The sequence below is a fragment of the Myotis davidii genome, unplaced genomic scaffold (assembly GCF_000327345.1).
Source record: "Myotis davidii unplaced genomic scaffold, ASM32734v1 scaffold606, whole genome shotgun sequence".
Taxonomy (NCBI): domain Eukaryota; kingdom Metazoa; phylum Chordata; class Mammalia; order Chiroptera; family Vespertilionidae; genus Myotis; species Myotis davidii.
In genome coordinates, this window is record NW_006298635.1 from 826,468 (window position 1) to 836,171 (window position 9,704).

At 40.7% G+C, this 9,704-nt stretch overlaps 1 pseudogene; it reads left to right on the top strand.

Annotated features, from left to right (window-relative positions):
• The first annotated feature begins 8,474 nt into the window (after window positions 1-8,474).
• Window positions 8,475-8,881, top strand: LOC102772056 (annotated as a pseudogene).
• Window positions 8,882-9,704: the final 823 nt, after the last annotated feature.

A 9,704-nucleotide genomic window follows, 5' to 3' on the forward strand; every position in this document is an offset into this window, starting at 1 on the left:
TCTGACGTTTTATTAGTTTTCCCTTGCAGCCTTGTTCTCCTCAGACTCCAGAGGCACTTCCATGAAGCTAGTCTAGACCTGCTTCATTCATAAAAGTGGTTGCAAATGACCACTGTGAAAGGCATATTACAAAACTCAGAGGTCACAAATCATGCCTTTGGGCCTCTTCTTTGTAAATAAAGTTTATTGGAACACAGCAAAACTCATTCATCTCTGCACTACCTAGTCCCATTTTCCTGCTACAACAGCCTAGTTGAGCAGTCCAGACAATGACCATATGTCCTGCAAAGCGCATATGTGCTATGTCCCATATGTACTATGTCAAGCCTGAAGTAAATGGATTGGATATAAACATTAGCAAATGGGCATTATGAGGAGCCCATAAGGTGCACTACATCTGAAGCACCTCACAATTATTACCAAGTGGAAAACATTTGAAAACACTGGAAGTTCATATTTTATATGAAATCTTCAATATTTAAGTGTTAGCTATTAATTGAGTTTTAAAAAATGAGTTAGCACTGTATATCAAAGAAAATTAATCTACTACCTGGATCTATCCTTTGAAACTTCTAAAATAGCCCTTAATATCTACCATAATAGCTACCTCAATCACTGAGCCACGCCATCCAGTATGATTTCGGTCTTCTGATAAGAGATCTGCACCTTTACAGGTGATCTTTGGCCGCTGTATACAATTAGTCAAAGGTATTTTCAAATAGACACCTTAGTGACAAATTGCTTTTTCAAAGAAATAGAGTTACGCTTTAAACTATTTTAATGAGTGTAGAAATTCAATAGCAACATTTCCACCCTCACCCTGTTCTTATCTAAAAGTAACAAAGAAATGAACTGAAATTTAGATAATGCATAAAAGAGCAAACTCTGCAGATGGGTTTTTAAAATTCTTATTAAGTGAAGGAAGGGCACAGAATGTGAGATGAGCTTATTTATCGAAATGTCAAAAATAACTTTCAACATATGCTGAAAAACCCTTTTCTTTGCCACCACTTGAGTTGGCTTTATACTGTGGTTTGACACTTTCCCCTAAAGCTTTCTCTATTTGGGCTATAAACAGAGTCGAATAGAATTAGATATTCTTTTTTTAAAAAATAGATGGTGTGGTATATAAAGTTTTTGTCACAGGCCCTGTCTGTGGACTTAATTTAAAGGTTTAATACTCTTCACTAGTTTCCAAGCCTCCCAGAATCCCAGGAGAGAGAATTGAGAATGCCCATGTAAAATAATATTGCCAAACTCCAGTACCCATCTCTGCTGAAAACGCTAAGCAAAGTCACTAAATAATAAAAACTAGGTTTATTTTTAAAGTATAAGCATTTTAATATTTGGTAGGTTTGAGAATTCTAGGAGACTAAGCTGTCATTCTTATCTAGTCAAAAATCCTTTCCTGATTATAGCTGTGACTTTTAAATGGTGCATCTCCAAAGCTCGAGAATGCCACAGGCATGCCTCAGCCTGAAATGAAGGGGTTAGGGCTTCAACACGTGAATTTCAGGGGACACATGCCGTCTATGTACCCTCCTAGGAGGAGTTGCATATACAAGTTCGACGTCTGGAGGGCTGCCCTGTGGTCCTGGGGTTGGTTTTTACCCCAGGGCACTGTACTCTCTCTCATGGATCCCAAAACCTGCCCAAAGCTTTGGGGGGAAAAAAAGTCCTTTCATTACACATTCCCTTGAATCATATTGATCTGAGTGTGTTGCTCTCTGCTAGGACCACAACTGACATAAGCATATGTAGCATATAGAGACAAAAAAGACTTAATAATGGATTTGTGTGGAATGTGAGAGAAAAAGCAAGCAAGCATTTCATCTATATGCTGCTTCATCTTCACTTCCACAAGGAAATGAGTCTATTCTCATAGAATTCTGAAATTACTTGATATAATTACCAGAATTATATATATTTACAGATATGTAATTTTCCAATTTGAATTATTAGAATCTTACTCACTCGCAAAGCAATCAGTGATCAAAGTTGTTAGACTAAGAGCTAATAAACACAGCTTCCCCCCACCCCCCACCCCCCAAAAAAGCTATAAAAGAGTCATTGAGACAACATTGTCATGAATATGAGCCCACCTAGCTGAAGATAAAGCACGGAAATAAATTCAGCTCTCCAAAAGTAATTATTCTACTGGAGCTGTTGATAGCACTTGGAAAGGATGGCATGATACCAAGCACAGACATGCTTATGAATGTAAAGGAGGATCAGGTTAGCCACAAGCAGAGATGAGACTTAAACTGGGAAATCTTTAGAAGAATGTGATCTGATCCAATTTCTGGAAGCAGTGAACAGTATGAAATGGCAGAAATGAAAGATAGGAAGCAGCGTCTCTATGAATATAAAAATTAATGGCGATTCCTAGAAGGCCCCATTAACCTTAAAAGTAAAACCAAATGATGGTAAAGAGAAGAAATCTATGAACATATAGTGTAATGCCTTCAGGATGCCTGGGTTCTGCTTCCCATCCAACTAGAATCCTATAACTTTTCAAATTTATTACTTAATATCTCCAACCTTTCATTGCCTCTTTACAATGGGTTTATGCTGTTTCATTCAGAACTATTTTGAAGATTAGAGAATAGAATGCATCTAAAGTACTAAAAAATCTGAAACAAGTCAGAATGTGTCCTACATGTGTTATAATTACTACTAAAATAATTTCTACATCGTTTGCATTGATGTCTTGTCAGTGTATAACAAGTATACAGTGCACGTCTCTTCTCTGTTAAGCATCCTGTGTCAATAGCTTGGAGGAGCCACTTATCAATCAAAAGCTGAAGTCCTGCATTCTCACTGGCATAGATTTTCTCTCTTATATTCCTCCAGTACATCCTATGGATCACAGACAATGAAACTGACTCTGGCTGGTGAGGCATAAAAGGGGTTGTTGGGAGGATGGTGGGTAGCCCATGGGTTTGCTGGAAGGGCTGGAGAACCCAATTCCTAGCTAAGCTGCCAATAATGATGGCTGAAACCTTGTTGCAGAACTGACTCCACTGGCATTGCCTCTACCAAAACCCAGATGCTACTGCTAGCATTGCTGATAGAAACTAGAATTCACTGCAAATATAATGGCAGACAGCCTCAATGCTACTTCTGTGCCAAGAACATGACCTTGAAGCCACTGGCCCTCTGAAAGTTGTGTCCCTTTCCCACTCCAACTAAACAGATTCCGTGTGGAGGTCAAGAAGCTCACTTCCGAAGGCAAGCGTAGGCCAGTGTATCAGTCTGCTCGGTCTGCCACAGCAAAGCACCAGACTGTGGTTTAAACAACAAAAAATTATTTTCTTATAGTTCTGGAGGCTGGAAAGATCAAGATTCTGCCACGGTTCAGCTGCTGGGAAGAGCTCTCTTCCTGGCTTCTTGCATATGGGTTCTATCTTACTGTGTGTTCACATGGCCTTCCCTCCAGATGCTTGCAGAGAGCGAGAGGAAGAGGAAATTCTCTCCCTCTTAGAAGGCAGTTCTATCAGATTAGGACCCCACCCTATGACCTCACTAAACCTTCCTTACCCGGTAAAAGATCCTATCTCCAAATACAGTCTCATTGGGGGGTTGGGGCTTCAACCTATGGATTTGGGGAGGATCTAATTCAGTCCATAGCAGGCAGGTATCTAGCAGATGAAGCCCAGGACACATGCTGGGAATTGAATACAAGGAACTTCATGAAACTGGAAAGGTTGAATATGGCAAGAAATCCCCAAATATAGTCATGTTTTTCAAAGAATTCTAGGTAGAGAGAGACTATATAGACTATATAAATGTCCTTGCATGTGGTTAACAGGATTCCAGAAAATCAGACATGGAACCACCCCTTCATCAAACTAAGCTCTCTATTGGCAAAACATAGCCATATAACCTGCATAACTGCTGCTTAAATGACCCATAAATGAGATCTAGGAAAATATCAGGACAATGAAGATGCTCAGTTTTATAAACAATAGAGTGATGTTGAAGAGTAGAGAAAGGGAAGGAGGGAAGTAGAGGGGGCAGGAGAGAAGAGAAAGGGCGGAGGAGGGAGGGAGAGAGAGTACACTTAGCAAGAAATGTAGGTGCTGTCAAGATGGGAATTGAATACAAAGAACCTAATGAAACTGAAAAGGTTGAATGACACTGGAAAGGTCGATCACCTCAGCAGAGCCAGTCACTGTGGCTAGTTGGTAGCTAGAATAAAAACACCTTTATTCATCCATCCATCCACCCATTCATATTCCAGACTCTGGTCTCAGGCTGGGAACACAAAGATTCTGCCCTAAAAGAGATTGCATTACAGTACAGAAACATGCATTTAAAAGCTAATGGGAAAGTGTGTCAAATACTAAAACAGGAACTATATACAAATGAAAGAAACTCCTAAGCCTGTCTGCTGGAATCAAGATAGTCATTAAGGGAAGACTTAACTGAATGAGTCAGGATTAACCAAGCATGTAGGCTGTAGGGAGGGAGATGCAGACTGAATCTGTGAGGTGCATTATGGTGTGCGTAGGGCAAATGAGCAGTCAGTGTTGTTGAAGCTTCATCTATGATGAGGGGAGCATGGTGGATAAGGCCGGGGAGGTTCCCAGAGACCAGATCACCAATGACATTGTGTGTCCTCTGCAGAAGGTGCAATTTATGCTCCAGGTAATGGGGAGTCATTTAAAAAAATAATTGAACAGGAATAGAGTTGATGAAATGTACATGCTAAAAAGAATTCTCTTACTGAACTGTGGAGGATAGACTAGAAGGGTGAAACCGAGTTTAAGTGGACCAGAAAAAAAGACTAATACAATTCTTGAGCATCTATTCTCCCTGCTTCATATGATTGCTGAAAGGATTAAATGAGAATAGACTTGTGAAGGTCAAAGGACACTATAAAACATCAGGCAATGTAAGAGCACGAGAATGAGGTGGTAAGGATTTGACTTTGTATGTTTCTACTGTCCTTTGCCCAAGGAGGATCTTCACCCGATACCCGTTGATCCTCTACCTCCAGGGATTCTGACCCAGCAGATTGGGATGGGCCATTCAGATATTAAGGAAACTTCTCAACTGAGTCTGATAAATGCAGATCTATGTCTTTGAAGAGCTGGCATTCTTTACAAACCAGTGCAAGCACAACTGTTGGGTTTTTCCTCATGGAACTGAATAATGGTTTAGCCTGGAGACCAACCAGTATGCAGTCATCTATTCATTACCTAATGCAGGGTGAGATCCTTGAAATCAGCATATGCAGTCACTACAAGCTTGGAGTCATTCAGCCCAGGCTGAACGAGAAATGATGACAAACGCTTGACTTGCATGACATGTCTGTCCCTTTCCTTCTGGGTCTGGCTGGCAGTATTCCACCCAAGTTTTCCTACAGATGTCGCTTAAATCGTCCAGGTCTGCTGAGAGATAACGTCATGTTCCTCAAACCAGATGTATTCTACTCCTGAGAGGCATGTCCAATGTTTATTTTCTTCCAAGGCCCAGAGGGATTAAGAAGACTGGCAGGAAATAAGCATTTAGTGTTCACATTTCCACTCAGGTGCATTCCTACACCTGAGAGGAATCCTGGCACTGTTGTGCAGGATGGCCAGATGGGCTTCTGCCTGATTTCATTTCACTGCACTGCTCTTTTCATCCAGGGACTACATTGTTATATTCTCTGTGTATGTCTGGTTAGGCTCCCACAGGTCTGGGGTCTAAATAGAAGGCATCAGTCTATGAATGGCAATTTGGTAATTCAGACTTAAGTGAAGCCCAATGTGGAGATACACAAAGCATTTATTTTTACTTAAAGGTTCAGAGTAAGGGGTATATTGAAATCTACAAAATCTTATCTATTTCAGCAAAAGGGTGCATACATAGCATGCCAGAAGAAGCAAATTTCACAAGTATGGGATAACATATGGTGTAGCTCCACAATAATTTCAAGCCCTTTGTTTAATAAATCCTCATCAAATTATGCCGATCTCTTGGGAAGGTGGCAATTGTGCAGGGCTCTGAGCTGGGCAGCAGCCCCATTTCAGAACCACCACAATGGAAACTCAGCAGAAAAGTATTAGGTTGGGTCAATCTGCAGACAACACAGTTATATAGCCAAGGTAATTTCCACATCTCTGACAATTATACCCACATAGAAAAGCCACCATTGTAAAGACCAGATAAAAATTTCTACAAGCATGGTTCTGAAACACATTTGCCTCTATCTTCCTCTTTGTTATCCAATTTTACAAGAAATCTCAATTAAAAGGAAAAATGGTAAAAGTAATCAGAAGTTTAAATAGATAGAGTGGAGTATAATACAAAAATACTAGCCTGGAAGTTAGACTATATGGTTCTAATCTTGGTTTAGCCAAAACCAGTTTGGCTCAGTGGATAGAGCGTCGGCCTGCGGACTGAGAGGTCCCGGGTTCGATTCCGGTCAAGGGCATGTACCTGGGTTGTGGGCACATCCTCAGTGGGAGATGTGCAGGAGGCAGCTGATCGATGTTTCTCTCTCATCGATGTTTCCAACTCTCTATCTCTCTCCCTTCCTCTCTGTAAAAAAATCAATAAAATATATTGAAAAATAAAAAAATAAAGTGCCCGGGGGAAGAGATATGTTCTGGCTCGGCCAGAGAGTTTTGTCATTAAGTCTAGGTAACCTTGGCTCTGACCTGGTAACTCAGTTGGTTAGAGTATCATCCCAATAGGCCAAGGTTCAGGGTTCGGTCCCCAGTCAGGACACATACAAAAATTACAAAAATCAGCCAATGAACGGATACATAAGTTCCCATCTGGTCATCTGAGCATCTGCTGGCACCAGCTACTCATTCATGGCCCCTAACAAAGCCTCTAGTGTTCAAGTCCCCAAATGTCACCTTCTGTGCCAAGCCTCTGCCAAACCACCAGTTCTCTGGAAATTTCTACAAGCCCTCTGGGACTTGGGCACTCCGGCTGTCTTCTTCAGATCTTGCTGGAGCAAAGAACTCTTGGAGTCTGCCTTCCAGTCCACACAGTCAGGCCCCTTCTTGACCAGAAAGCAGATGATCATAAAGGAAAACACTTCTGGGAAGATTTTTAAAATATCATCCTGGCTTAGTAATATCTGAAACTACCTCTCACATATATACTTAACTTATCTGAACTTCTGTCTCCTCCTCTATAAAAGGAAAGGTTTGTATATGCATACTCTTGAGATTCTGTCCTTCCATTTATAATATTCTCTATTCATAAATCCTATGCCCGGGTGGGATCTGGTAAGAAGTCCAACAAATGGATATTCTAGAAAAGTCTATATGGAAACAGACAACAGGTGGAAATAGAGAATAGCAATCAACGTCAGGGACAATGAAAGCCAACAAAGGATACCTGCGGAAACATTGGCAGGAAAGGCAACAGGTACAGTATGCATAGATACCACCTTGAAACCCACAACAAGTAACTGTTGGATCAAGAGAGCTTGCTAAGTGGTAGCAAGAGCCCAGAACACCAGACCAGGATTTAGACCAGGGGTGGGCAAATTTTTTGACTCGAGGGCCACAATGGGTTCTTAAATTGGACCGGAGGGCCGGAACAAAAGCATGGATGGAGTGTTTGTGTGAACTAATATAAATTCAAAGTAAACATCATTACATAAAAGGGTACAGTCTTTTTTTTCAATAGTTTTATTCATTTCAAATGGGCCGGATCCGGCCCGCGGGCCGTAGTTTGCCCACGGCTGGTTTAGACACATAATGTCGGCACGTAGGGAATCAGGGGGAAATGGTGATGAAAAAGGCAGAGTTACCCTCTTACAAAGAGTCAAGTAAGTGATAGGTCATGAAGTCAGAACTTCGGCACAATAAGCAAGACAGCAGTAAAGTTTGCAGAACTGGGGCACAGGAGCAGAGCCAGAATAACATGAGGAATAAAGAGATTCTGAATCCCAAAACGTTAGGTTAAAGCTCCTTAACTGCCTCCTGCTTAGGAATTAGTTCAAGAGACTCTGAGTGTCTGCCATTGGGAAGCAAGGCTTGAGGAGAACAAGCTTGCAGAGTCCGGAAAACAGGCAGAATCCAACTTAATTTGCAATATGTTCGGGGGCTCCTGTGATTAATTCCAACAGAAGAGATATTCTGGGACCTGTGCCTTTTGAAACTGAGAAATATTTGTCAAGGCATCTACAAGACACTCTGTTCTTTCATATCACAATTACAGTTTGCATATGTGAGGAAGAAGTAGTATAAATTTCCATTGTAAAATCTTATGCTATTTTCCATTGTACGTTTACTCTGTAACCTTTTCAAATTGCAGCATGACATACATCTGGAAAAATGCACAAATCATAAATGAATTATTACAATGTAAACACACCAGGTCAGAAATAGAACACAGCCAGCAACTCAGATGTTCTCTTCATGCCTCATCCTAATCTTTTAAGATGTAGTTTTTTGAAAATGTGTTTTGAGAAAGAGACTTGTTACCTTTAAGAATCAGAAGCAGTTCCAGGGACCTACCAGATGGGCCACGTGCGCACCAGGACCCGGTCATCCTAGAGATGTACCATCTGCTCCTGGGTAAGGACTTCCACACCAACAAGCCCGTGTGCAAGGAGATGCCATTATCTGCAGCAAGAAGCTCCGCAACAAGATAGCGGGCTATGGCGCACATCTGAGGAAGCAGATTCAGAGAGGCCCCTCGAGAGATATCTCCATCAAGCTGCAGGAAGAGGAGAGAGAATTAAGTGCCTGAGGTCTCAGCCCTGGATCAAGAGGTCACTGAAGCTGATCCTGACAAGAAGGAAATGCTGAAGCTCTTGGACTTTGTCAGTCTGCCCAAGCCACAGGTCACTCAGCCTACAGTTGGGATGAATTTCAAAACACCCATAGAGACGACTGAATCTTTCTGCTGTGCTAGGTATTATTAATAAACCATGGACAACCGAAAACATAGAAGAATCAGAAGCAAATGTGAAAATGCTTGAAGCATGCAGAAATCAGTGAAAAAAACAAACTGAAGGACAATTGCAAATTAACTGTTAAACTAAATCCAGGCTTCTAAGGATAAGTAGCTGGAGGGCAGAGTGGATTGAGGTGGAAGAAAGATAATCTCTTCATGGAAAAGTGCCATTCAGTCCTACTTGCTCTTTGATTTATGATGTGCAGAGGAGAGGAGCAATATTTGAAGGTGGACTTAGGTTAATTAAAAATGTATGTTGTACCCTTTAGAACCACCACAAAAAATTTTTAAAGAAGTACAACTGACACACTAAAAGAAAAGATAAAATGAAATCATATAAAATGTTCTATTAAAACCAGTGAAGTTAGGCAGGAAGCAGAAACAAAAAATAAACACAATGAATGAATACAACATGGTTAAAAACATGGTAGTTATTAATCCAACTCTATGAATAACCTCTTTAAATGTAAAGAGTCTAAACATACCAGTCAAAAGATTGTCAGAGTGAATTCTAAAAAGGATTAACAAGTCTATGAGACACTTGTCTATGAGAAGCCCATTTTAGTACAGTAACTCAGGTGCACTGGTGTTGAGTTCTTCTATATCCCTGCTGATTTTCCTTCTATTGGTCCTACCAATGATTAACACAGGAATGTTGAAATATCCAACTATAACTGTAGATTTATCTATTTTTCTTTTGTTTTGTCATCTTGGCTCATGAATTCTAAAGCTCTGTTATTTGGGATTCATACACTTTGGATTATTACATTCTCTTGTTCAATAACTCTTTT